The 26091-nt window shown below is 40.1% G+C and overlaps 1 protein-coding gene and 1 pseudogene across 8 annotated transcripts in view; both read right to left on the bottom strand.

Moving 5' to 3' along the window:
* The window catches only part of APC (APC regulator of WNT signaling pathway), a 107117-nt gene extending 99600 nt beyond the window's left edge, over positions 1–7517 (bottom strand). For 6 of the 8 annotated variants that reach the window (XM_036308033.1, XM_036308038.1, XM_036308041.1 and 3 more), the window contains exon 1: positions 7180–7312. The gene's annotated coding sequence lies outside the window, so the exon portion shown is untranslated. Of the gene's footprint in view, positions 1–1908; positions 2027–7179; positions 7313–7384 lie in introns of those variants that run through there. The other 2 variants (XM_036308034.1, XM_036308037.1) reach the window with 2 other exon arrangements.
* A 7737-nt stretch (positions 7518–15254) lies between these two features.
* LOC118656948 overlaps positions 15255–26091 on the bottom strand; it is a 103122-nt pseudogene continuing 92285 nt past the window's right edge.

Raw genomic sequence — 26091 nt, 5'->3', positions numbered from 1 at the left:
ATTGGTTTTCTTTGAGTATTATAACTAACTAAAAGAGTGCTTACTAGGGAAATGCTTAGCAATGTGAACTAATGTCCCCCGATACATTCAATTAAAAAAAATAATAAATAATTTAAATGTTGAAAATGTTGAACAGTAGTGAACTACAAGAAGTTAGCAAAAGAACAAAACAGTAAGCCCAAAAAGTAAAAGAAATAAAGAGAACAAATCAATGCAATAGAAAACAAGCATACAATAAAAAGCATCATCAAGATTCAAAATTTGGTTCTTTTGAAAGACTACTAATTTCTGGTGAGACTGATAAAAGAAAAGAGAATGTACTATCAGACATGAGAATGGAATTTATTTTCCTGCAGCCCTTAAAAGGATATCAGAGTATTTAATATAAACAACTTCATTCTAACAAACAGTTTCTCTGCCAGATTCTAACAAACAGTTAAGGATGAAATAATTTCAATCATACATAAACTCTTCCAGAATAGAAAATAAGGTCAGCTCATTTTATAAAGCTAGCAAAATGTTGATTTCAAATTCTGATAAGGACAATATATAGGCCATCTCACTCATGAACACTTATGTAAAAAAATCACAAAATATTTACAAGCTGAACCTAACAATATATAAAAGGATAATACAGTAAAACCAAATTAGGTTTATCCCAAGAATCGGGCTGTGTTTAACATTTAAACTGAAATATAATTCAATACATTAACACTAAAGGAGAAAATTTATATGATCATGAAAGCTGTCCCCGAAAAGCATTAAATTCAAACAAACAGAACAAAAAACAAAATTCTTAGTAAACTAGGTATAGAAGGGAACTTCTTTAATATAAAGGTTTTAACAAAAACAAAACAAATTTTTAACAAACCTCAACAAACAAACTTGGAGTAAAATGTTAAAGCTTTCTCTTTGAGGTCAGAAAAAAAGACAGGGAGAACAGCTCTGGGATGGTGGATGTCAGTGTTCCATTTCTTGATTCAGGAAATGACTTCATGTGTTCTACGTATTATTTGGAATATATGTTTAAGCAATACTTAGAAATGATGAAAAGGCTGACCTAGACTATATCACTCAAGCACGGCCATTGTGTAGGTCCTAATTTTTTGCCCCCTTAGGATTAATTTCAAACCAATTAAGATATATTGGGCCTATAAAACATTGTGCAATCTGACAACATACCTTATGAACTTTAAAAATGTTTGTATACTATCATCCAGTAACTCCATTGTCAATGAACCTATCTTAAAGAAAAGGTCAAAATAAAGAGGGGAAAAAATTAAAAATGTGCTAAGATGTTCATTGCATACATGATTTAAAAAACGGGAAACAACTAAATAACCAACTACAAGGACTTGTTAAGAAAAATAATTCCTTCAATGGGATTACTATGCAGTCAATATAAATAAGATTTACAAAGTATTCTAAGAAATGTATATAACCTAATGTTAAAAAAAAGTAGACACATAAAAGGGAGGAGAAAAAAGCCTAAGCACAGAAAAAGAGAAAATGAGAGCAGAAGGGAGAGAGTAGTGGAAAACTATATTGGTTTTCTTTATATGATGAGCTTATGGACGTGATATGTACTTTTCATTGCATTTCCTGAATTTTCTTTAATGACTACATAAAACTTTAATAGTGGGCATATTACAAGAACTGAAGCAAATAATTACAAACTTAATGTATCCTAAATATAAAAAGTAATTACTTCAAACTGTACTTTTTACAATTTCAATTTTTATCTCAATATGATATTTATCAGGTAAATTATTCCCTAATATCTAAATTATAAAAATGTATGATATGCTAATTTTTAGAGATGAGATAATTTCTAATTACATTTAGTATTTAAAATAATATAACTTTAAAAATAATTAGATCTCCAAAGATATATCATTTTCAGCTTACCTGCCTAATCAAGAGATGGGAGGGCAGCAGAAACTGGTTTGGCTCAGTGGATAGAGCGTCAGCTTGCGGACAGAAAGGTCCCAGGATCGATTCCAGTCAAGGGCATGTACTTTGGTTGCGGGCACATTCCCAGTAGGAGATGTGCAGGAGGCAGCTGATTGATGTTTCTCTCTCATCGATGTTTCTAACTATCTCTCTTCCTTCCTCTCTGTAAAAAATCAATAAAATATATTAAAAAAAAAGAGAGAGAGATGGGAGGGCAAACTTCCTCCTGCTTTTGATGGCTGTGTGAGAATCTGATACATGGAGCAGAAAGAGCACGAGAGGACATGACTGAGCACAGAAGTCAGCTCACTAAGGATACAGATGGAAAGGACCTGGATTCTTGATAACACTGTACAGTTCACTTGACTATGAAATCCTCCAACCTTGGACTTTTTTTAAATGTGAGATACTGTTTAAATCACTGTTAGTTGGGTATTTTATAACCTGGGGCCGAACTAATACAAGATATATTTAAGATCTGATGCCGGAAGCCGGTCCATCCTTGCTGCTTGACACAGTCGCTGCAGGGAAGAAACATCTGTACAGCATATGTTTCAAGGGACCTGGCGTATATGGCATACTGTTCTTAATATGTTTGCTCACCTTCTTGGTGCTATGTGTTTTAACCAAGGTCACCTCTCCGAGAAAGGTTGTTTCCCCAGGTAGGGACTTTTCCCTGAAGTTAGGGAGGGAATAAAACCCCTTAACTAAGTGCCAGGTGGGTAGTTAATCACTTTAACCACGAACAATCACCCTTAAGCTACATAATCTCTACTCCCTGGAATGGAGATAAGAAACGTCCTAACCTTTGGAATAGAAATTGACAGGATTAAAATCAACTGGTATAAATACAGATGTAACAAGACAATAAAACACAGAACCTGGCTGGAGATCCTGGCTAGAGAACCTGGCTAGGCTGCTGATCAACTGAACGCTGTCTCCGTGTCATTCCTTCTTTGCCCACTCCGTCCACACCTTTGGGAACCACTGGACCTGCTGGGGTTGGACCCCAACAATCTGACACTGATTGAAAGTGGGAGAACCACCAAGATTACTGTAAAGTTTCAAGACTGGGTGGCTGAGAGAAAAGATGGCTAGAAAAGAGAAATTAGGAGGAAGAGGAATACATATACACACATGCACATGTAAGCACACTAGGTAAGGGTAGGTCAGTGAAAATCAAGTTGATTCAGTTTGTTATGGCTTAAGCTTACAATGGCACATGTAAGATAGAGATCTGCACGAAGCAGAGAAAGTGGGAAGCAGAGTTACAGAACTGAGAATCATCCACACAAAAATAATAATTTATAGCATTAAAAAAATGATACAGCCCCTAGCCAGTGTGACTCAGATGGTTGGAGCATCATTGTTACCTACACAAAAGGGTGGCAGATTCAATCCTGGTCAGGGCCCAGGTTAGATCCCTGGTTGGAGTGCTTATGGGAAATGACCAATCGATGCTTCTCTGTCACGTGTCTCTCTCTCTCTCTCCCTCCCCCTTCTCCTTTCTACCTCTTCCTTTCTCTAAAAATCAATTAAAAAAGAAAAGAAAAAGGATAAGATCACCAAGAGAACCTAATGAAAAGCACAGAGACCCTTGAGAATACTGTCCATTCCATCTTACCCTCATTTAGATGGAATTCAACCAGTGGCTAGGCCAATTAGAATAATTTCATCCCTCCTGACAAAGATATTGTGACAGATATGGTAGCATGATCTCCTTCGTTTATTCAATAGAGTTTAAAATTTCTGGGAAAAGTGTAGAAGAGAAGCCTTCTCTCTCCCTTTGGAAGTAAATAAAGAAGGCTATAATAATATGAACATTGCTGATAGCCATCTTTTTCCTAGGAGGGTAGCCTGTCTGAGCATGAAGTCCAAATAGGTGGACCAAACTGAGAGAATAGCAAAAAATGGAATCTCAGCCCTGATGACATAAGCCTATGAACAAACTATTCTTTAAGCCAATTTTATCTGTACTTTTCCCAATTACATGAGCCAATCCATTTCTTTTGTTTTTAAACCCAGTTTGCATCCTAACTGATGTAGGGTAGGGAAGAGGTATATTTAAGGGGAAGAGCAAAGTCAAAACAGTTCAGAAAAGGTGAAGAAACTTTCAAAAGTAGGAGAATTAGGAACTACAATGCAGAAGAACCAAGATATCAGATAATTTTATTCCTATAAGGTATATTTCAGAAATGGTCTAGGAAACCAAGGATGACTGAGCAAAGAACATTAGATTTGGTGATTAGGAGGTCATAAATGACTTTTCAATTGTAGTATCAGTGCTGAAATAGTGAAGGAAGTCAGAGTGCAAAGGGAAGACTGATATATTTATTTACTAAGAACTCCATCATGTACCAAACACTTGGATGGACATGTAACATGCATTAAACTCCTTTAATTACAACCCTGTGAGGTAAGTATAATATTCTACTTTATAGATAAAGAATAGAGTCTGAGTAGTAACTTGCCCAGCCATGTAGCCACTAAGTGGTTTTAACAGCCTTCAAAACCCAGATCTACATGGCTGAAAAGTCAATGATCTTTCTAGTATATCAGGTTAGTGGATAAAAGAACGAATCTTTAAAGAATGAAATATCAGTGGCACAGGAGGCTCAAGATTCAGACTAGCTTCCTTGAATTGTGTGGCGCACAGCATTGCATTTGGCAGCCCTGGAAAAGATATCAGCATGCATGTAGGCGAGGGAGGAAGAGATTGGAATGATAATGGACAGTTCTAGAGAAAGAAAGAGGGGAGGGATGATCATGGACATATCTGGAAGAGGTTGCTCTTGAAAAAAAGGAAGGGCATTTCTTCCTCAGAGATATGGGTAAGTAAGGAAATGAGACTAAAATGAGAGAAAGGCAAGTAGAAGGGAGTATATCTCAGATGGCTGAGATTCTCTCAGTAAAGGAAGAGATCAAGCTATTTGCTCTAGAAGCCTTTATGAAACAAACAAAAAGGAACACACACTAACGATCCATCAGAGAGCAGAGCACAAATTGAAAACTAATGTCCTTATATAACTGTCTCTTCCATTCTTCAGGATGTCAGGGGTCAAACTAACATAGCTAGTGATGAGGCTTATTCAGGATTGGGGAGAGGAAAGGTAAACCTACGGAAAGTAACCCCCGGGGCTTCAGTAAGGATTTAGTAAAAGCTGATCATCATGGAATCCTGGTTATACATGGAAGCAAATGAAACCAGCAGCAGACGAATGGGTTCGTTCGATGAACAGAGAGACAAAGCGGGGTTCATAACGAGGGTGAAAGAAAATAGGTTCCATAAGAGTGGAAGAGTGAGAGATTTTGAGTGTGTGTGGGTTAGTAATGTCTTTCCACACAATGCTTCAAATTATTTTGCCAAAGGCAGCGGGGAGACCTTGATTGGGGTTCAGCAGTCCAATTCTCTCTTCAGAATTGAGAGGCAACCATCTAACAACATCCAATGCTTGCTTGTGGAAAAGTGAAGTCTAGCAACAAACGAATGAACTAACCCATACAATCAAACATAAAAATATCTCCTTTCTTTTAAAAAGAATTTTTAAAAAAGAATTTTTCAATATCTCCTTTCTTTTTAATTCTACTCTAAATTTGAGAAATTCATTAAGAGGTCATAAAATCTACAGCAGAGAAGAAAACATATGATGTGTCATGAGGCAGAACGATATGTAAACAAATATGTCAAGCCAATTATAACTCACGTTAAAAGATTTTTAATGTAGAATTCCAAAAGGGCAAGGATCGTTTGTACTTTAGTAACTTGCAAGCACCCAGCACAGCTTAGGCAAACTGACATTGCTCAATTTCATGTTCATAAAAAGGGTCCCCTTGGCAATCAGAAAGGACAAGCTACCATTTTTATCAGAGTGCCGCGTTTACAACTTTGAGGCTCAACAAATTATCCAACTCTAGGGAAAGATTCAGGAGAATCAGCCATGACAACTTGCTCCACTACTACCACTACGGTTCTGCAGTTGGCGCTTGCATACTCCGGGACCACGTGTTCTTTAGGACAGTTTCTCCCCCTTGCCCCAGGAAAAAAGGAGGGAGAACTGAGACTGGCACAGACTAAATTTTATAGAATATACAAGAATTATAAGGGGCTGTAACCGGTTTGGCTCAGTGGATAGAGCGTCGGCCTGCGGACTGAAAGGTCCCAGGTTCGATTCTGGTCAAGGGCATGTACCTTGGTTGCAGGCACATCCCCAGTGGGAGGCAGCTGATCGATGTTTCTCTCCCATCGATGTTTCTAACTCTCTATCTCTCTCCCTCTCTGTAAAAAGTCAATAAAATATATATATATATAAAAAAAAAAGAATTATAAGGGTTGTTCAGTAGTAGCCACAATGGAGAGTCCGAGAAATCTGAGAAGTTTAAAGAGCTTTTCCCCCCCATTTTATTCCTTTCTAAATAAAACAAAGGGCTTGTACAATACGGATTCTTCAGTGAGTAACTTAAGCTAACAATGAATAAAAGAATAAGTCACTTAGCCTCTCTCATGCCATTTCATGTTATCTTACATTCATACGGCATTATTTTTTAAAAAAACGAGCACTTCTCAATTCTTTCACTAGATCTAGGAAATTTACGCTCCGCCTCAAAAGTTCGGAGGCTAAATAAAGATTTACTATAGCCAGAAAGAGATTGATTTAGACGAATAATCATTTGCCATCCTAGGCACCATTCCTCTATTTTGCAAGCGTTCCGCGGGCCAAGGAGTCAAACTCTCTCAAATCCTTCCAGTCTCCGGGGGACTTCATTTCCTCATCAAGATGAACAAAATCCACTGGCCTCTACATCTGGCCTTTCTTTGTAACTCTCTATGCCAGGCTACCGGGTCATCTTCCCAGACAGTTAAAAACTTTTAAAGGAAAAAGAGGGTCGGAATGAGGAAGATGGGGGGAGGCGACTAAAAGAGGAGGGCGGCCGACGCACCCACCCAACGCGGACGGGACCGCTCGTCGGGGAGAAGGTCCCCCTGGAGCCCGGCGCGGAGCGACGGCGTCGGGCAGCAGGACCCCCTCCCGCGGGGTGAGGATGGAGGAGCCGCCAAGCCGGGGGCCAACGGGAAGCCCGAGAGGGGCGCGGGGCGGGCAGGGGGAGGGTCGCGGAGCCCGCGGAGCCGCAGAGGCGGGCCGCGCTCCACGGGGGGGTCCGAGCAGCGGCGGGGCAGAGCGAAGGTTCGCCGGGGGAGCAGACGCCGACGCCTGCAGCCTCACTCACCTGCCAGCCGGGCGCCCCGCGGCCAGAAGCACGGACGCCGCCCGGGCGCGTCCTCTCCGGCGGGACACAGCCTTGGCCGCCGCCGGAGCCCCAGAACCCGAGAGTGGAGAGTGGTCCCGAAGCGGGCAAAGCGGCCTCCGGACCCGAGCCCCGGGAGGCGGACATAGGGGGAAGCGGGGGCCCGGGAAGGCAATTCGTTGTTCACCTTCCTCGCCGGTACCCAACAGCGCTTCCCGGGAACAGCATCGCGCCAACCTCGGCCCGCTGTTCCCGGGCCTTCGCCCGCAGCTCCCCCCAGCAGCGGCCGGGTTTCCGGCGGCAGCACTCCGCCCCCTCGCTACTGGGCCTCCGCCATCTTGTTGGGGGCGGGAAGAGGGCAGTGCGGCTGCGCATTCGGAGTTCGCCGGCGGCCCCGGCCCGACGGAGAGAGGACTGTCATGCGCAGCCGCGTTAGGATCTAAACTGCGGCCCTTCGGTCCTGCTTCACCCTCCGGCCTCCTGCACGATTGCCCAGACCTACTCCGTTCCTGCCCGGCGCTGCCGCCAAATAGCCCCTTCTGCGCACCCCGCAGTCAGTGTTTCTGCAGACAACTGTCCAGTGCCTACTGTTATGTGCCAGGCCCCCTGCTAGGCGCTGATGACAGAAGGGTTAATAACTTGGCTCCAGCCCTATAGGAGCTCCCATTCTAGTGAGGAAGAGGGAGATGAAAGAATAATTCCCTAAATTCCAGTTTTGTAGCTGTGCCCTCTCCCGTCCCCCATTTTAATTCAAAACATACCTTTTTAAGAAAGTCCTCCCTGTTTGTCTGACAGATGGACCAGTTCTTTACCTTGCATTACCTCTAGCAAGGTAAAGAACTGGAACAAATATTGTTTGAATATCCGTTACATACTAGATACTGATTTAGGCTCCAGATTTATAGCAATAAGAAATAGAAGCCCATGAGACTTAACATCCTAGTGGGAAAGACTCACTAGACAATAACAGGCTAAAATAAATCAACACAATAACGTGATAAGGGGTGGGAAGAGAACAGGGGCCAGGAGTCATGAGAAAATTTGGGTTAGAGCCTTCTAGACAGAGGAAACCGCAAAAGCAGAGGCTTGAGGTGGGAATGAGGCCAGCAGTAGGAAGAGGGACAGAGAATAGGTGACATGGACAATAAAAATAGGAGGAGATGAGGTCAGAGGGAGGCAATGGCCGTATAAGGTAAGCCATGGTAAGAGCTGGATTTTATTCCAAGTGGCCCCTCTAACTTGCTGACACTGCCCCAACGACTCTACTAGTAAACACCCCTAGCTCCCGTCTGCCTCACTGCTTTGCACATGCTGATTCTACTATTTCAAAGCCCCTTACTGTTGTTCTTTAGGTGTCTAGCTTATCATCTTTCAGGTTTCTGTTTAAATGTCCCATTAGAGACAGCATGTGTCCTAATCTAAGTCTCCTCTCTGCTCTCCCATTAGTCTCCTTCATTGCACCTGGTCATTTCTTCCATAACACTCAGCATATTTTAAAATTATATATTTATTGTGTCTTCATTGTCTCTCCACTAAACTGTGAACTCCATGATGGAGGGAAGGTGTTTTGTTTATCAGTGGATACCCCATGTTCAGCATCATGCCTGACATGGGTGGTCACTCAATAAATGTTTCTTGAATTAATGAATGGGGAAGTTTCTCAGCACCTAAGTAGTCAGGGGTACATTACTTTGTTTTTTACTTCTTGGTTTTTAAAATTAAATGCAACTTATTTCCTACTAATATGTTTCCTCAACTAGATTATAAATAGGACTCTGAAAAAGGGCGTAGAAATGGGATGGAGAAAAGTAGGTGATGGTGGGGCCATGGGCAGAGATTGTATTGTATATGTTTGCAGGACTGGAAGAAGCAAGGCTTCAATTTAATGGAGCACCTATTATATGTGCTGGGCACTATGCTAGGTACTTAATCCTCACCGGACCTCTGCTCAGTAGTTATCCTCATTTTTATACACAAACTAATTCAGAGAGATTAAGTCACTTGCCCAAGGTCACACATTAAAACATAGTGCTGACCCTATAGCCCATGCTCTTCCCATCTAGAGAAATTGGATTTGGAGGTGGGCTTATTTGGTGATTTGGCTCTGTGTCATTAGTTGACTTTCATTTAGAGATTTCAGCCACAGCCATTTAAGAACCCCAGTCAAACTGATATTCTTATGTAGGATATCACCAAAAGAAAACTGCTTTCATGCTTTTCTTTTGGACTGAAGCCATTTCCTTTTCATGTTTTTAAGAATTGTGTGTTTCAGCTCTGGCTGAGTAGCTCAGTTGGTCAGAGCATCATCCGGATACACCAAGGTTTTAGGTTCTATCCCTGGTCAGGGCACATACAAGAATCAACCAATGGATGCATAAATAAGTGGAACAACAAATCTCTCTCATTCTCTCTCTCTCTCAAATCAGTAAGTCAAAAAAAATGTGTATTTCTTTTTACTTATAACTTCTGTATGTTTCATCAAAGGAAAAGAAATACCAGGAAAATGGATGTATATCCTGAATACTCGCTGTATCCTCTAGATTAAGCTTGTTACTGTCTTACTAGCTCTCTTATCTAGGTCCCAAGCAATACTTTAGACATCAAAGACAGTTCTCTGACAAAGAGTGGCAGGCTTAGCGCAACAATCACATCCCACTTACTCATCAGAATTATGCACCATTATTTCCCTCTAAACAGGATAGCTGCTCAGGATAGCTGGGGAGAACTACTAGAAAGGATGGGGCTTCTATCTTATATATCAGGGACCATCCAGTCCTTATGTGAGGGAAGTGATATACTATACCTCATGATAACATACACTTGTTAACAAAATCTAGTTAGTATAGCCCTGGCCAGTGTTCTCAGTGTTTAGAGTGTTCGTCTGCACACGGAGGGGTCATGGATTCGATTCCCGGTCAAGGACATGTACCTGGGTTGCAGTTCACGCCCGCCCCCCTCTCTCTGTCAGGGTGTGTGAAGGAGACAATCAGTCCATATGTCTCTTTCACATCAATGCTTATCTCTCTCTCACCCCCTCCTCCCTCCCTTTCTCTTTGAAAAGCAATGGAAAAATTATCCTCAGGTGAGAATTAACAAACAAAAAATCTAGTTGGTATATTCAAACCAAGTAGTAGGTGGGAATACATACCTGAAAAGACTTCCCACCTTCTTGCCCACTGTAGTGTAATTCTTCCTCGGAATAAATCCTGGAAACAACAATTTCTTCCTTTTCTATGGTATTCTCTCCTCTTATGGTTACCATCTGTTATAGGTTGAATATACTCCACCCTCTGGCCAAAAAACAAACAAACAAACAAACAAACAACCCCACACCAAAAAACCACTATGTTGAAGTCCTAACCTCCAGTACTAAGGAATATAAACTTATTTGGAAATAGGGTTATTGCCGATGTACTAGTAAGTACAATTGACCCTTGAACAACGAATGTGGGGGGAGGGGCATCGACCTCCTGTGCAGTCAAAAACTTGCATATACCTAGTAGTAAATGAAGTCAGGTTGAAGTAGGGTGGGCCCCTGATCCAGTAGCTAGTGTCCTTGGAAGAAGACTAGTGGCCCGGTGCACGGATTTGTGTACATTGAAAGAAAATTAATTAGAATAAATATTTTAATATCGCTATTTGCCCTTTCTTTATAATAGAAATGTCAACCAAATTCATGATCGACAATGACAGACAGAAACACATGCTTGTGATTGGCACCAGTGAGAGCTTTATATGTATCACGCATGCATGAGTCAACTTAGTCTTTTATAGATATAGAACAAACTTGCTTAATTAGACCTGCTTTCTGATTTAGCTAAACTTTTTCCAGCCCAGTGACGCACCCCAACTTCTCTTTCAGGTAATTGTCAGCAACACAGCAGTAAATATCAACACGAAGCAGATTATTATTGTAGATCATGCAGGGAGAACAAAGGGTAAAATATTTACCTGCAGCAGTGTTTGACTATATTCTGTGCAGTGAGAAAACCTGAAGTCATTTTCAAGGTCCACCATTTCTTACTTCTTTTCAGTCGGGTCAAGTTTCTAAACTTTCTAAATCTCCATTTTCTGGCTAATGAAAAGAAAATAGGATTCCACCGAGTCTCCTATCGACCTATTCCAGGACTTCTGTGAGGATCAAATGAGAGGAGGCACAGGAAAACGCTTCACAGACATTTGGTTAAAGTGTAAAATGTTTGCACCTGGCTATAAAGCAAGTTATGTTCCTGGGCTGAAGAAACTCCAAGGAGGCTAGTCACTAGGGAGAGGAAGCCAGGCATTGCTATGTGATGTCATTACCTGGTGCCCACAGCCACCATTTCCGAGCTGGGCTGGGCTGTGGGCCACATTTTGCGCCATGGGGTCTTGGCAGTGTCAGCTATGATTTGGAGGGGTGTCGCTCCAGGGTGGTGGCAGGGCCAGTGTCCCTTTTGGGGGAAACTGAGTATTGCTTTGTGGGTGCCAGGTCTGCAATGTTGTTTCTCTGTAAATGGCCAGTGCACTTCACAGCAGCTCCTGCATTGAGCATCTGCCCCCTGGTGGTTAGTGTGTGTCATAGTGACCAGTTGGGACTGTTGGACACTTAGCATATTAGCCTTTGATATATATAGATGGCCATATGAGGGAAGAAACACACAGGGAGAAAGCTGTGTGATGACAAAGGCAGAGATGGAGTTACAAAGCTACAAGCCAAGGAACACCAAAGACTGCCAGCAAACCACCACAATTTAGGAAGAGGCAAGCAAGTATTTCCCCATCGTTTTCAGAGGGATCATGGCCCTGCCAATACCTTGATTTCAGACTTATAGACTCCAGAATTACGATACAATAAATGTTTATTGTTTTAAGTCATCCAGTGTGTTACACTTTGTTATATACAGCAGTCCTAGAAATGAACACACCATCTTATGTTTGTGGCAGGGCCTGAAACAACGGAAAGAGATGGGAGCGGGCAGGGATGATGTCAAGGCTACTGCCCAATTTGGCAGCAAACCAGCTACAAGACCTCAGACCAGTCACTCGACCCCACTGACCAAGTTCCCTCGTCTGTGTGAACAGGGACAATGATAGCTGCTCTGCCTAAAGCAGATCTGAAGCAAAAACTACAAGTATTCCTCCAGAGGTGCTGTGACCAAGATAGCCTGACAGCTACTGAGAAACAATTTTGCCAAGGATAGGGTTCCTGCTACGGAGAATTTTAGAGTCTGGCTGTGAAGAAAGGCACTTTCCTATAATAAGATAACTAGCACAGGCCAAGTGCCAAATGTGTGGTCTGGATTTGATTCACTATTGATGTCAAAAGCAGGAGGGATCACTGTGGACTGGGGTGCACGAGGGAGCCTTCATGAAGAACCTTAGCAAAAAAGGAATCTATTAGAAGGATATTGGATACCTGGAGGATCTCCAGTGGCAACACTCAACATTATGCCCAGACCTGGTCCCAAGAAGCCACCACTACAGCCACTGCTGGATACAAATACCAAAACGGACCACCAATACCGCCTGATCTAGACACGGGATGATGCCACTGATGCCCCTGGAAACTAGGCACAGTTACTGTCACTGTCACTACTCTCCGTAGGAAGAAGGAGGTTCACTATGACTTCACCACCCTAACATTTGGTCCCAAGCCTGGGGACAAAAGATTGACACTATCCAGTCATATGTTAACACTCTAGCTCAATGCTGTCCAATAGAAATATAATGCAAGCCACATATATGATCCTACATTTTCTTGTAGCCACATTAAGGAAATTAAAGAAAAAAGTGAAGTTAATGTTTATAATATATGTTATTTAAATCAATATATCCAAAATATTTTAATTTCAACACGTGGCACTAGATGTACCACAACTAGTATGGAGCCAGTGGTATCAAATTTGACAGCACAGGCCTAACTGATAAGGAAGCCATGAAAATGAGCGTATGGTCTTTTGATTTCCATGGTGTGATATGGGTTCTTGCTACATGACATGAAGAGGGCAATTTCCCAAACACAGGAAGAGGGGTCAGATGCAATCTTGCAAATGGAAGATAAAGTTGAAAGAAGACCAAGACTGGATTTTAGAGAAAGAAAAATGGTGAAGTAAGGACTTTTATTATTAATTTTTTTATGTATTGACTGTGAGCCACTGGAGGTTTCTGAACTGGGGAAACACTACAAAGATGTAGATACAACTTTAGAAATATTGGAATTGTGTTAAAAGTGCTGGATTTAAATTATGTTTAATTGAGTTAGAAGTCCTGGATTTTAGCTATGCTTTCTCTCCGTGCAGGCTTAGGCAAGTTGTGTCTCGGGATCTCTCTTCTCATCTTCAGAAATGGGGATGATGATATCTATCTCTCAGGCTTGTTGTGACGATTAAGTGAAATAGTGTATGTGAAAATGAGTACCACCTAGCAAGCACTCAATAAATGTTAATTAAATCTAAATGAATCTGAGTATCTAGTTAAAGATGTAGATAAACAGCTAGGAGGCTGAACTATTTCCCAAAAGCCAAGAGGAACATTCTAAAGTAAAGAGGGAGAGAGAGAGAGAGAGAGAGAGAGAGAGAGAGAGAGAGAGAGAGAGAGATAGATTTCATATACCTCAATTCTGCCTCAGCTTGGACAAGTTAAAATAGGTACTTGTTTTCTAAGTAGCCATTTCTTCCTTGAAGCTTTTAATAGTCATTCCTAGCTAGAGGTGATCTCTCCTTCCATGGTCCAGAGTTCTCCTGTGGGCAGTATGACGTGGTTTGTTAGGCTCATGCCTCATCTTCTTCACCAGGTGCAGACATGAGGCCAGAGACCACGTCTCATTCATCTTTGTATCTGTCCTTCACAACGTCTTGAACTGGCGGTATCCAAACAAACAAGATCAACAAAGTTTGATCATTTTAGAAGCTGGATGATGAGTACCATCAATATTCATTACACTGTTCTTGTTACCTTTGTATATGTTTGAACATTTTCATAATAAATGTTTGTTTGTTTTTTAAGACATGTAAGAAACTTCTGCTTCAAGATGGTGAATTAGGGACAAGCATTTACCTCCCTTCTCTTTGTATCCCATTAAATGTCAGCAAAAGGGCTTGACTTTCCATGAAACTAATGAAAGTTAAGCTCCAAGGGCCCTCACTTGCATGGGCTCTTTCCAAGCTCCTCAAAGTTCCTTAGCAATATGTTCACATGTTTGTGTGTTTTTGTAAAAACTGCAAGTGTAATCTATTTCAGCCACAAATGGTTAAGGGTGTTGTTTCTTTCTACTCTGACTTCCACATTGTCACAGTTCTCCTGGTGTCAGGTAGTATTACAGAAACTGTGGTTATTTTGGGAATCCAAATAAAGGGAAGTTGAGTTCTGGGTACAATTAGTTTGAATTTGCTGGGAGGATATTTATGTGATACACAATCACTTCTGTGGGCAGTATTTATTGCTAATCTGGAATAGCTTTCAGGGATACCCACTCCTATATCCTAGTGCTGTAATACAAAGGTACAGGGCCAGAGATTGTATTGCAATATGGACATATTCTAAGCTACTAGTATCAGAAAAATGGACAGAGTTGGAAGCTAGTCTGTAGAAAATTCTTCCAACTTTTACAATTCATAAATAAATTAAACCCAATAGAAGATTCCCCAAATATTACCATAATCTTTAAAAATTACAAGTTATTACTAATGACAAGTTGTCAAGGTTAAAAGAAAACTATCAGTAATAAAAAATTTGTCGTCAACCATGCTGAAGAAAGAGTAAGTTATCTTTCTATTCAGTCAATACAAATATGATAAAACAAAATTACTGTCATATGAAGAGATAATTAAATAACATCTGGAAAAAATAAGTAGGGGAAAACTATTATAGAGGTATGTCAGGCATTAAAATAATAAATACATTGTATTATGTTTTGGATGTTGTGATGTTTGTGAATTTTGTGTCAGCATTTTAAAATGTGTAAATTGTTGTGATTTTTTTCATTTTAAATATTCACTTTTTAAACTAAATGTGTATTCAAATTTTATATTTTTTCTTAAAAGAGACTCCAAAATTTATCTTTCATAAAATATGGATCTCTAAAATTATAATTGAGAACTTCAACATCCCTTTCTCAGCAACTGCTAGAACTAATAGTCAGGAAATGAGCAAAGATAAAGACCTGAACAACACAAGAGGATCTAATTGACATTAATAGAACACTACACCCATAGTAGCAGAATGTACTTTTTCCCCCCCAAAAGGACCTATAAATAACCACAAGCTGGGTGAGAAAACAAGTGTTAATTAATTTAAAAGAATTGAAATCATACAGAATATGTTCTCTGATCATTATGGAATTACATTAGATATCAATGAGAGAAAGGCAACAGGAAAATCTCTATAAATACTTGTCAATCAATGCACTTTTAAAAACTACCTGGTTAAGAGGATGCTTCAAAATTAAAAAAAAAAATACACAGAAGCAAATGAAAATACAAATACAACCTATCAAAATTTGTGGGTTGCAGCTAAAGTAGTGCCAAGAGGGAAATTTATGCATTAACCAATTACATTAGAAAAGAGGGGATGATTACATTACAAAAGTTCTCAAATTAATAATCTAATTTTTTTTTAGTTTAAATGCATTTTACTTTTAGACAACCTACATGACATGTTTTTTCTTAAAAACAATGATTCTGCTACAAATAAATCAAGATCAAAATGAACGAAGAGCTCAAGATAACAGCAGTCCCATTTGGATGAAAAGCAGCAGCCAGTTATGACAGGTGATAGATCCAAATTGCCAAATTTGTTAACACTTTCCCATTTCTAAACCACCTGTAAAGAGAATTACACCATTCTCATGGTAATCCAGCAGAGCAACCATGCCATCTGTACTCATGTTTTCATCCATAAGCAACTCTGGTCTCTGTTCTTCTAGCTTCCCTTTGATTGATTGCACGTAATCTTTGATGCACTTCTTTATAGGCTTCTTTTGTCAAGCTAGTTTCCTGCAAATGATGGTTCATGACAATGTCAACACCAGTGATTACTGTGCTTTTGGTGCCTTCACCCTGCAGGCCTTCAGCGGAGGCATTTTTACCAATAAGCCAGTCATCAATGTTACCTTTGTCCTACTGACCATCTTCCCCTCCACCTCCAGGCACAGCCCATCTGCGATCTCCTGCATCTTGAAGATATCAGAGAACATCTCATCATGGCTGAGGAGGTCCCTGTAGATGATCATGATGGCTGCTGGGAGGAGAAGGAGGCACTGCCTTAGCAGGAGCTCAGAGCTCAGTGAGCTCCATGCAGGTGCAACTGGAGCAGTGCTAGGGCTGGGGGATGGGGGTGGGGAGCAGGCTGAAAAGCAGTAATCTAAGTTCTTACCACCAAAAACTAGAAAAAAGAAGAGCAAAATAAACCCAAAGCAAGCAAAGAGAAGGAAATAATAAAAGCAGAAATCAATGAAATGGGAAAAGAAAACAATTAAAAAAAAAAACAATGAAAGACCAGAGAACTTATAAGCATATATGCATAACACAGGGACACAGACAATAGTATGGTGAAGGCCTGGGGCAAGATGGGTGAGGGGTGGAGGGGGTGAATGGGGGAAAAAAAGGGGGACATATAAAATACTTTCAACAATAAAGATAAATAAATAAATAAACAATGAAAGAAAAACTGTTTAATAGACTTCTAGCAAGACTGGCAAAATAGAGAAAAGACACAAATCACCAATACCAGTAATGAAAAAGTATAGTATTACAGTTCCCACAGCCTTTAAAAGAATAATAAGGGATTACCAGAGGTACCTTTACACTCATAAATTCAACAACTTAGGAGAAATGGGCCAATTACACTACCGTAGCTCAAACAAGATGAAATAGAATAGTCCTATAACCATTAGAGAAATTGAACTTGTCCTTAAAATTATCTGAAAAAACAAATCTCCAGATGGTTTCACTGGAGAATTCTATCAAATATTTTGAAAAGAATTAGCACCAATTTTATACAATCTTTTTCAGAGAACAGAAGAGGGAATACTTCTCTATTCACTTTAGAAGGTAGTATTACTCTGCTACCAAAACTGGACAAATATCATATAATAAAGAAAACTAGAGACCAATACCTTTCATAAGCTTATATGCAAATATCATCAGTAAAATATTAGTAAATCAAATCCAACAACATATTTACAAATACGCACAGACAAGTAGGATTTATTCCAGGTATGCACGTGAGACCTTGAGCCACAGGCAGTCACCTAAACCAAGTTCGCCTCCTTGATGTGTAGAAACTGTGAAATAATAGCTATTGCTTGATTGAAGCTGCTAAATCTCAGAGTAATTTGTTTTATGGCAATAGACTGACATAAGAAGGTATGAATTCCATGTCTAACACTGCTGGAATTGGTTAAAGAGCAAGCTTGAAAAGCTTTCCTACCAATCACACATCTTAATTCTTCTTCTTCTCTCTCTTGTACCAGCTTCAACCTTTCATTTATGGTAGAATAAACTGCCCTTCTTCTAAGCTCCACCTATTCCTGAAAGCTTTCCAACCAAAGTGGTGAATGTAATAAAGCAAGCAGCCAGAGATGCTGTGCTTTTCCATCTAATGACAGAAAAAAAGGAAACACTCCATCTGGGTAGAAATTGATAATTGGCCATATCCAATTCCTGGACATCTGGCTTTTAAATGAAACTGAACATAGTAATTAATGTCTGTTTCCTTGGGCATTCTTTTACCGAAATGCTATTTATTCTTCTAGTCTTTAAAGGACAGCACCAGTGCAATTTTAAATATCAAGTAACCAAAGGTTTGCCTCGATTTTTTCCCATTACCATAGTTATATATTTATTGCAAGATTTGGAAGCTACAGAAAATCACAAGAAAAAGAAGGGGAAAAATATTTCACTGTCCAAGAGAATTATTAACATTTTGATGAATAGCTTTCCAGATTTGGCTTTAAAAAATAAAAACGAGTTTCAGAATAACAATTTTTTTCATCAACAATACATCCTCATTTTAAAAACCTAACAGAATTTTTTAATGAGTGAAACTTAATGAAGAAAACCAAACCATTTATTCCACTGAAATCCACATCCATTTCCTAATACGTAGAGTTTAGTCTGATGACATTGATAATTCAGCCCTAAACACCAGGCTGAATGGTTCAGGGAAATGTCCCATAAGGCTAAAGCAGCCCTGACAGCATGTCAAGAATAATGGAACTCAGGGAAACAACATATGTTTGCACCCACTGTCCCCCCACGGTTCCACTGCTGCCCCAGAATTTGCAGTGGGGGAGGGGTCCACAGATTTGTACAGGGATCCTTAATGGGCTACAAGCCAGCTCAAAGATGCACTAGAGAACAGATCGTTACATTTCAGGAGTTTTGTGAGCTGGCTATTAAACATGGTCATTATTAAAAATTAAATGATATACACTAGTAATTAAATAAATTATTTTCAAAACAAAGGTAATAAATACTCAAAACGATCGCTTTTTAATCACTTTACAACATGTTGCTATTACCTTTGTTCCTGATGTTTCTATCTATTGTGTCTGTATGGGGGATATACCGTATAATGGTGTCCTGGGGACATCCCATCCTAACTGTGTTCAGTGACTTCACTTTGGTAGTTTGAAATTGGACAGGAGGAGTATTTATACCACAGAAATGAACAAATGCTCCAAATCTGGGCTTCATGGATAGTTTTGTTGATTGTTCAGTGATGGAGAAACTGTTAATACTGTAGATTAAATTTTAAAATGTCATATCTATAGTTGTGACATTGTAAATAATACAAAGATCAAGGAAATATTTCTCCAGTATTCAAAAAACGATTATAATATTTATCCAAGTCACTCATGTTATCGATGAATGAGTGAAGTACCATCACCTTTATTTCTTGTTTCACTTTCATCTTGATCATTAACATCAATGAAAATATCAGCCAAGATTCTCGTCAAAACTGTACTTGCTTGTTACTTACAATGATAGTTGGCCTCAGATACAAAAGTTCAGCAAAAATCAATGAAACATTCTGTGGGAATCAACTGGCTACATGGAATTCACCTAAAAGAATATTGCATGTTTTATCATTATTTATAAACTATGTGACATACTCTTTATGTCAGTAAAATTTAAAATAAACCAGTATGTGTGTGTGCATGTGTGTGTGTTGCAGAGAGATGGTTGCTAATCATTTACTAAACCATCACTGATCAGAGCAAACACTTCCTTTTGCCTTGCTTGTCATAACCTCCAGCAGATTCCTTTCAGCTAGGTATAAACTGATAAATAAATAGGGAAAGAAAGTAAAAGAAAAACAAGAGCTCAAAGGAAAAAGCAGAAAAGCAAGGAAGAATAGAAGAGAAAGAAAGGACAGGTAGAGAAAATTCTCCCTGTCTCGCCTGTGCCTTATCCTGCCTTTTTCCTCATCACCCTCCAGCTGTTTACAAGAAAGGAGACAAACCACTGCACACCCTTCAGGATTTCGGGAATCACAAACATGCCTGGGATTAGCTGGTGACCCCACGGAAAGGTAGCCAGCAGTACTTATCAACAATGACCAGAGTATTTTTTCAGTTTTTGTGTTCTGCCATTAACATTCTAAACAACTGAGGTATAAATTATGGGGTAAAATTTTAGAGTACAGTTCTTTGAATTTGACAAATACATATAGTCACGTAACTACCACCATCCAGAACATTTTCAGCATCCCTCAAAATTCACTCAAGCCTGTTTGTGACCAGCCCCTCTCCCTGTCTTGAGCCACTGCAACCACTGATTAGTATCCTATTCTTCTGTGATTTTTCCCGAACACGTCATATCAGAGGACTTATACAGTATGCAGACTTGTGAGTCTAAGTTCTTCCCCTTAGCATTGTGTATTAGAGATCCCCCATGTTGTTGCATGTATCTGTAGTTCATTTCTTTTTATTGCAGCGTACAGTACCACAGTTTGCTACCTACTCACTGTTTGAAGAACACTTGAATTGTTATCAATTAAAAATAATTATGGGAAAAAATCATTGGTTGGTTTATTTATTTAAAGTCTCTCTCTCTCTCTCTCTCTCTCTCTCTCTCTCTCTCTCTCTCTCTCTCTCTCTCTCTCAGATTTAGGTCACAACAAAATTGAGAGAAGGACCCTAACCAGTTCGGTTCAGTGGATAGAGTGTTGGCCTGCGGCCCAAGGGGCCCAGGTTTGATTCTTGTCAAGGGCATGTACCTTGGTTGCAGGCTCCTCCCGGGCCCGGGCCCTGGTCAGGACTCGACCAGGAGGCAACCAATCAATGTGTTTCTTTCTGTCTTTCCCTCTATCTTCCACTCTCCCTAAAAATCAACAGAAAACTATCCTCAGGTGAGAATTAACAACAACAAAACAAAAAAATTGAGAGGAAGGTACAGGGATTTCCCATATACCTTTTCCCTTCCCCATTATCAATATCACTCACCAGAGTGGTATTATATACATTTGTTACCAAGTATAACCCTACATTGACAACATCAAAATCACATGTAGTTTACTGTAGGGTTTATTCTTGGTATTACACATTCCATAGGTTTGCACAAATACCTAATGGCATGTATCCATAATTATGGTATCATACAGAGTATTTTCACTGCCCTAGAAATCCTCTGTGTTTTCTGCCTATTTAAATCCCCACACCAGCAACCACTGATGTTCCTTTTGTCTTGTAGTTTTCCAGAATATCATATAGTTAGAATCATTATGTTTGTAGCCCTTTTAGATTGGCTTCTTTCACTTAGTAATATGCATTTAAGTTTCTTTCCATGTCTTTTCATGGCTTGGTAGCTCATTTCTTTTTAAAATAATATCTCATTGTCTGGACATATCACAGTTTACTTATCCATTCACTTCCTGAAGTGCATCTTGTTCGCTGCCAAGTTTTGGCAATTATGAATAAAGCTGCTATAAACATCCGTGTGTAGGGTTTTGTGTGGACATAAGTTTTCAACTCCTTTGAGTAAATACCAAGGAATATGATTACTGAATTGTATGGTAAGAGTTTGTTTAGTTTTGTAAGAAAGTGCCAAACTGTCTTCCAAAGTGGTGGTACCATTTTGCATTCCCACCAGCAATGAATAAGAGTTACTGTTAGTCCACATCTTGTCAGCATTTGGTGTTCTCATTGTTCCAGATTTTGGCCTTTCTAATAGGTGTGTCGAGGCACTTGTGTTTTTTATTTTGTTGCTATTGAGTTTAGAGAGCTTTTTATATATATATGGATACGCATCTTTAAGGAATATATACTTTACAAATATTTCTCTCAGTCTGTAGCTTATATTTTTATTTTAACAGTGTCTTTTGAAGAGAAGTTGTTTTTTTAAAAAATATATTTTATTGATTTTTTACAGAGAGGAAGGGAGAGAGATAGAGAGTTAGAAACATCGATCAGCTGCCTCCTGCACATCCCCCACTGGGGAAGTGCCCGCAACCCAGGTACATGCCCTTGACCGGAATCGAACCTGGGACCTTTCAGTCCGCAGGCCGACGCTCTATCCACTGAGCCAAACCGGTTTCGGCTGAAGAGAAGTTTTAATATTTTGATGAAATCCCAACTATCAGTTGTTTTAATTTTAAGTAATCATTTTTTGCTGTATCTAAAAAATCTTGCCTAACACAAGATCAAAAAACTTTCTCCTATGATTTCTTCTAGAAGTTTTCTAATTATGTGTTGTAAATTTATGTCTATGATCTATTTTTGTATTAATTTTTGCATATGGTATAAGATAACGGTTGAGCAGCAGCTTCTTTCTTTCTTCTTCTTCTCCTTCTCCTTCTCCTTCTCCTTCTCCTTCTCCTTCTCCTTCTCCTTCTCCTTCTCCTTCTTCTTCTTCTTCTTGCATATGGATGCCCCATTGTTCCAGCACCATTTACTGAAGAAACGATTCTTTCTTTATTGAATTATCTTTTAACCTTTTTTGAAAATCAACTCACCATGTGTACATATATGGGTTGTGTTAGGATTTTAAAATAAGGCCTTCTATGTCAAGGCTATGAACTACTCTTTTCTGGGGAGGAAAGGTGTAACTCAGAGGACCACAGACACCCAGTGTTTAATAAATTTTTGAAGCAAAAAGCTTAGAGGAAGTCTCAGGCTGAGGCTTGCTCTACCTTGAACTCAAGGTGGTAAGTGTTTGGCTGATGACTAGCTATCCTACTTACTGTATACCTTATATGTCTGAATATAAGGCAATCCTGGATATAAAGAGACCCCTCATTAAAAAAAATAAAATAATAAAAACATTTTAAATTATTTTAAGCCAACTTGAATATAATATACACTTCTAGGGATATAGCAAGGCAGTCAATGTCTCTTTTTAAAAACTTTGCTATAATTAGTAATTATAAAAATCCCATATTATTTAAAATGATATAAACATTTAAGAGTGTTGCTTTTTTTCTGTCACATATCATGACATAGTTTCATCTACCATAAGTTCTTCACATGTACCGTTGTCAGAAACTTTGCCAACATGAGGACCACTTCTTGTGTCATCTAACTCAGCTTTTTCAGAGCACATCAGCACCTCTGTTATTTGACATACTGTACTTTTTGAATCTCTGCATGAGGCTGTCTTCAGCAATTTTATCGCAAGCCACAAGTATCTATTTGCATAACACTGGAGTAGTTGACATTTTTATTCATTCTGAACCCACACATTTGTGATTTCTACCTCATAATTATTTAGAGTGGCTTTTTTTTTTTTTTTTTAAGAACATATATGAGGGGATTTTATTGTGCTTCTTCCAGTGACCCTATCAAGAAGGATGGGGGTAGAAAAGGGAGAACAGTAAGGCACTAACAACTCTATGACTCAAAGTCTAGGGGATTATACAAAAGGGGAACTGAGCAACAGGGATTGATAAATGGGTCGAGTCACCCTCCAGGAATGCTGACATGGGGTAGGAGAGTGAGCTCTGGAAGGAGAGGGAAGCATTATTGGTTTCAGGGCAATAAGGACAGTCCGAATCCTGGATACCAGGGTCCCTGGGGTCTTTAGTCCTTGCCTGATGAGGCAGAGTTGGATTCAGAATGAAGGGTCTCACCAATATCCCTCTCCAGTAGAACAGGTCAAGAGGCCTATGTTTCCATTTCTCATTTGTCCTGGGCTTTATTCCTGCTTTCTCAGTTGGAGACCTTCAGATATCCTTTTGAGACGCAAAGCAGTGAGTGTGTGCCTCTTTTCTTATGTCTCCATGGAAGGCAACTTAGTACCTCTCTCCATGTTCCTGAAAAGGGACAAGAAAATCTTTTTGTGTCTAAATTCACTGCCTTCTAAAGTCTTTCTCATTTCCCTTTAGAAAACCACCTCTTTTTCAGTGAAGCTGAGCTGGCATGGGTCCCCCCAGTCTCTTCCGACTGGATTCTTACCCGATTCCATCTACCTTGTGCCTTGTAGGAAGTGTGGCATTGAACTTGTTTCTCTGTATAACATTCCCAGTACTGAGGGGGGGGTGGAGGTGGCAGTGGAGGAAGCACTAGGTGTTCTGTGCCTCCAGCTACGGGGAGGCCAAAGAAGTCCTCAGAGAAATCCAAGGCAAGTAAAGATGGCTGTTCCAGGACACCATTCCCAGGAAACACAACTCTCAAGGACACTTGAGGGCCTTCCAGACCACAGCCTGTATTTCTCCAGAGTAGCTAGCTTATTCACTGTTGTGGCAAAGGTGTCTGCCAGGCCTCAGTGTCCCTGGAAGCCCCCACCCCTACATACCAAAAGCACCGTGGCCTAGTTCCCAGATTATACATATCTTCTTACTCTAGGAGCACCTCCTGGAGAAGTTGCTAGGGAACTGATGGGTTAGAGGTGCTGAAATTACCTATTGCTGTCCCCTTGCCCACAGAAAAGAAGCTGAGGCCATCAAGAATGAAGTTGCATGAGTCATCAGATGCTGGTAGAAAATGATAGAACTTGAAGCTGCAAAGTAATCTGTAAGCTCCACTAAGAAAATGCTAGATTTCGCTAAGAATAATGTTAGAATTTGGGTTTCAGCTATTATTACTAAGAATAAGAATCGTGTTTTAAAATATGGTACTTGATTACAATTTGATTTTTCATTTTATTTGCAAGGTCGCTCTTAAAACCTATGTGCTGCCTTTACTTGATGGAGTATTTACAAAGTTACTTGTTTTGAAATAAAGAGTGGATTGTGATAGGATAATATATCTTCTAAAATATCTACAAATCATAGGAAAGAGGTAAGAGCCAAGGAAAGGAACTCAGAAAGAGATGAAGACAGCATAAAAGTTTAGCTGGGAATATTTATACTGCTTCCTCCTACTTACCCTGAGGACAGCTTCAGACACCTCTCTTTTCTCTGTAGTATATAGAGACCCCTAGATAAGCCTGGAAACCCTGGAGCAGAGTGCCCTTTGACCCTTTTCTCTGGAGCCCAGAGCAGAAATGGCAGGTGTGGTAAGTTAAGCAGAGAGAAGGTTGGAGACAATGCCTGAACAGGGAGCTCTCCAATAGGCGCCAGCAGTGGGCAAAACAGGGTTGTCTTGCCCTGGGGCAAGGTAACCCTATAGCACAGGCTCTAAGGTGTGCTGCCCAAAGGATCAAGATGAGGTTGTGTGTCCAAGCTTCACTTGAGCTAGGAGGGGTTGAAGGGGGTGGGAGTGGTGGACCTTTATTATATTAAGACACAAATTATTCAGCTGAAAACCTTCAGCTACAGCAGGGACAGAGGCATGTGGGGCCCAAGAAGACCCTCCCTTGCTGTTCTTCCCCTGCACCCACATACATCCTGAGGGGAAGAGAAGAGGAGAGCCCTTGAGAGTGGAGAACAGCTCTGATATTGAATTTGAGCTTTAAATGGATTGAGTTTAAATCTTTAATTTGACTGAATATTTACTCCAAGAGACTAACTTTGAAAATGCAATGATACAGCTACCTTGAAAATGACAAGACTGAGTTTCTCTCATCATTAAAAATGGGGGTTGAGCCTGGCCGGCATGGTTCAGTGGGTTGAGCATCATCCCATGAACTGAGAGGTCGCTGGTTTGAGCACATGCTCAGGTTTTGGGCTCGATCCCCACTAGGGGGTGTGTTACCTTTTCACATAGATGTTTCTCTCCCTCTCCCTTCCTCTGTCTCTAACATCAATAATAAAAACATTTTTAAAATGGGTGCTTAGAGTCAAGTTCAATTCCATTACAGAGAAATGAGTTAAAACATCTCTTTTCCTACTGGAGTGCTAGATGGTGAATTTTAAATCCATTACACTATCATATTCTCCCTTAAATCATGTGCCTGGTGGACAGCAGTATGACTCAGCTGTGAGCTCAGTAAAACAGTACGGGCAGTGTCTGTGGGTTCTGTCATCCACACTTGGAGCCTGTGGGCACATTTCACCCATCAGAGCATCAGAGAACTTTTCAGCTTCTCCCAGCTGACAGTGGCCCAATGATGACACAGCTTCTTCAGAGGCCAGGGCACATGATCCACCCCATTAATTATCTTTATGTGACCAAATATAATAACATTTATTATGCACCTACGGTATGCTAAGTGCCAGCCTGTAAATAATATGTTGGAAGACAGGAGCTTACTTCAGGAAGCACATTGAGGAAAACAAGGAGATAAGAAGAGGGACTTGAAAATATAAGCATTTACTAAATAATCCAGGCCAAATCTCTCACACAATAAAATGCTTTCCCCTTTCCTTTGATGACTGAGAGGACAAAGTGACAAAGCACAGCTAAGAGGCAGCATGCAAAATCAGGCACAGGAATGAGGCAGTGAGTAAAGTTGGTGACGCCAAAGCAGGAAGGAGATAACCGGGATGACGGGGAAAAGCTGTGCAAGCATTCACCCTCGCAAGCTTGCTGTCGGAGACGTTCCTCCTCCATCCAGTTTCCTCCTTTACCATTAGTCAACGCTCACATTATTGCCA

Source organism: Myotis myotis, unplaced genomic scaffold (assembly GCF_014108235.1).
Source record: "Myotis myotis isolate mMyoMyo1 unplaced genomic scaffold, mMyoMyo1.p scaffold_m19_p_5, whole genome shotgun sequence".
In the NCBI taxonomy this organism is placed as follows: domain Eukaryota; kingdom Metazoa; phylum Chordata; class Mammalia; order Chiroptera; family Vespertilionidae; genus Myotis; species Myotis myotis.
This window is presented reverse-complemented; position numbering and strand designations above follow the sequence as displayed.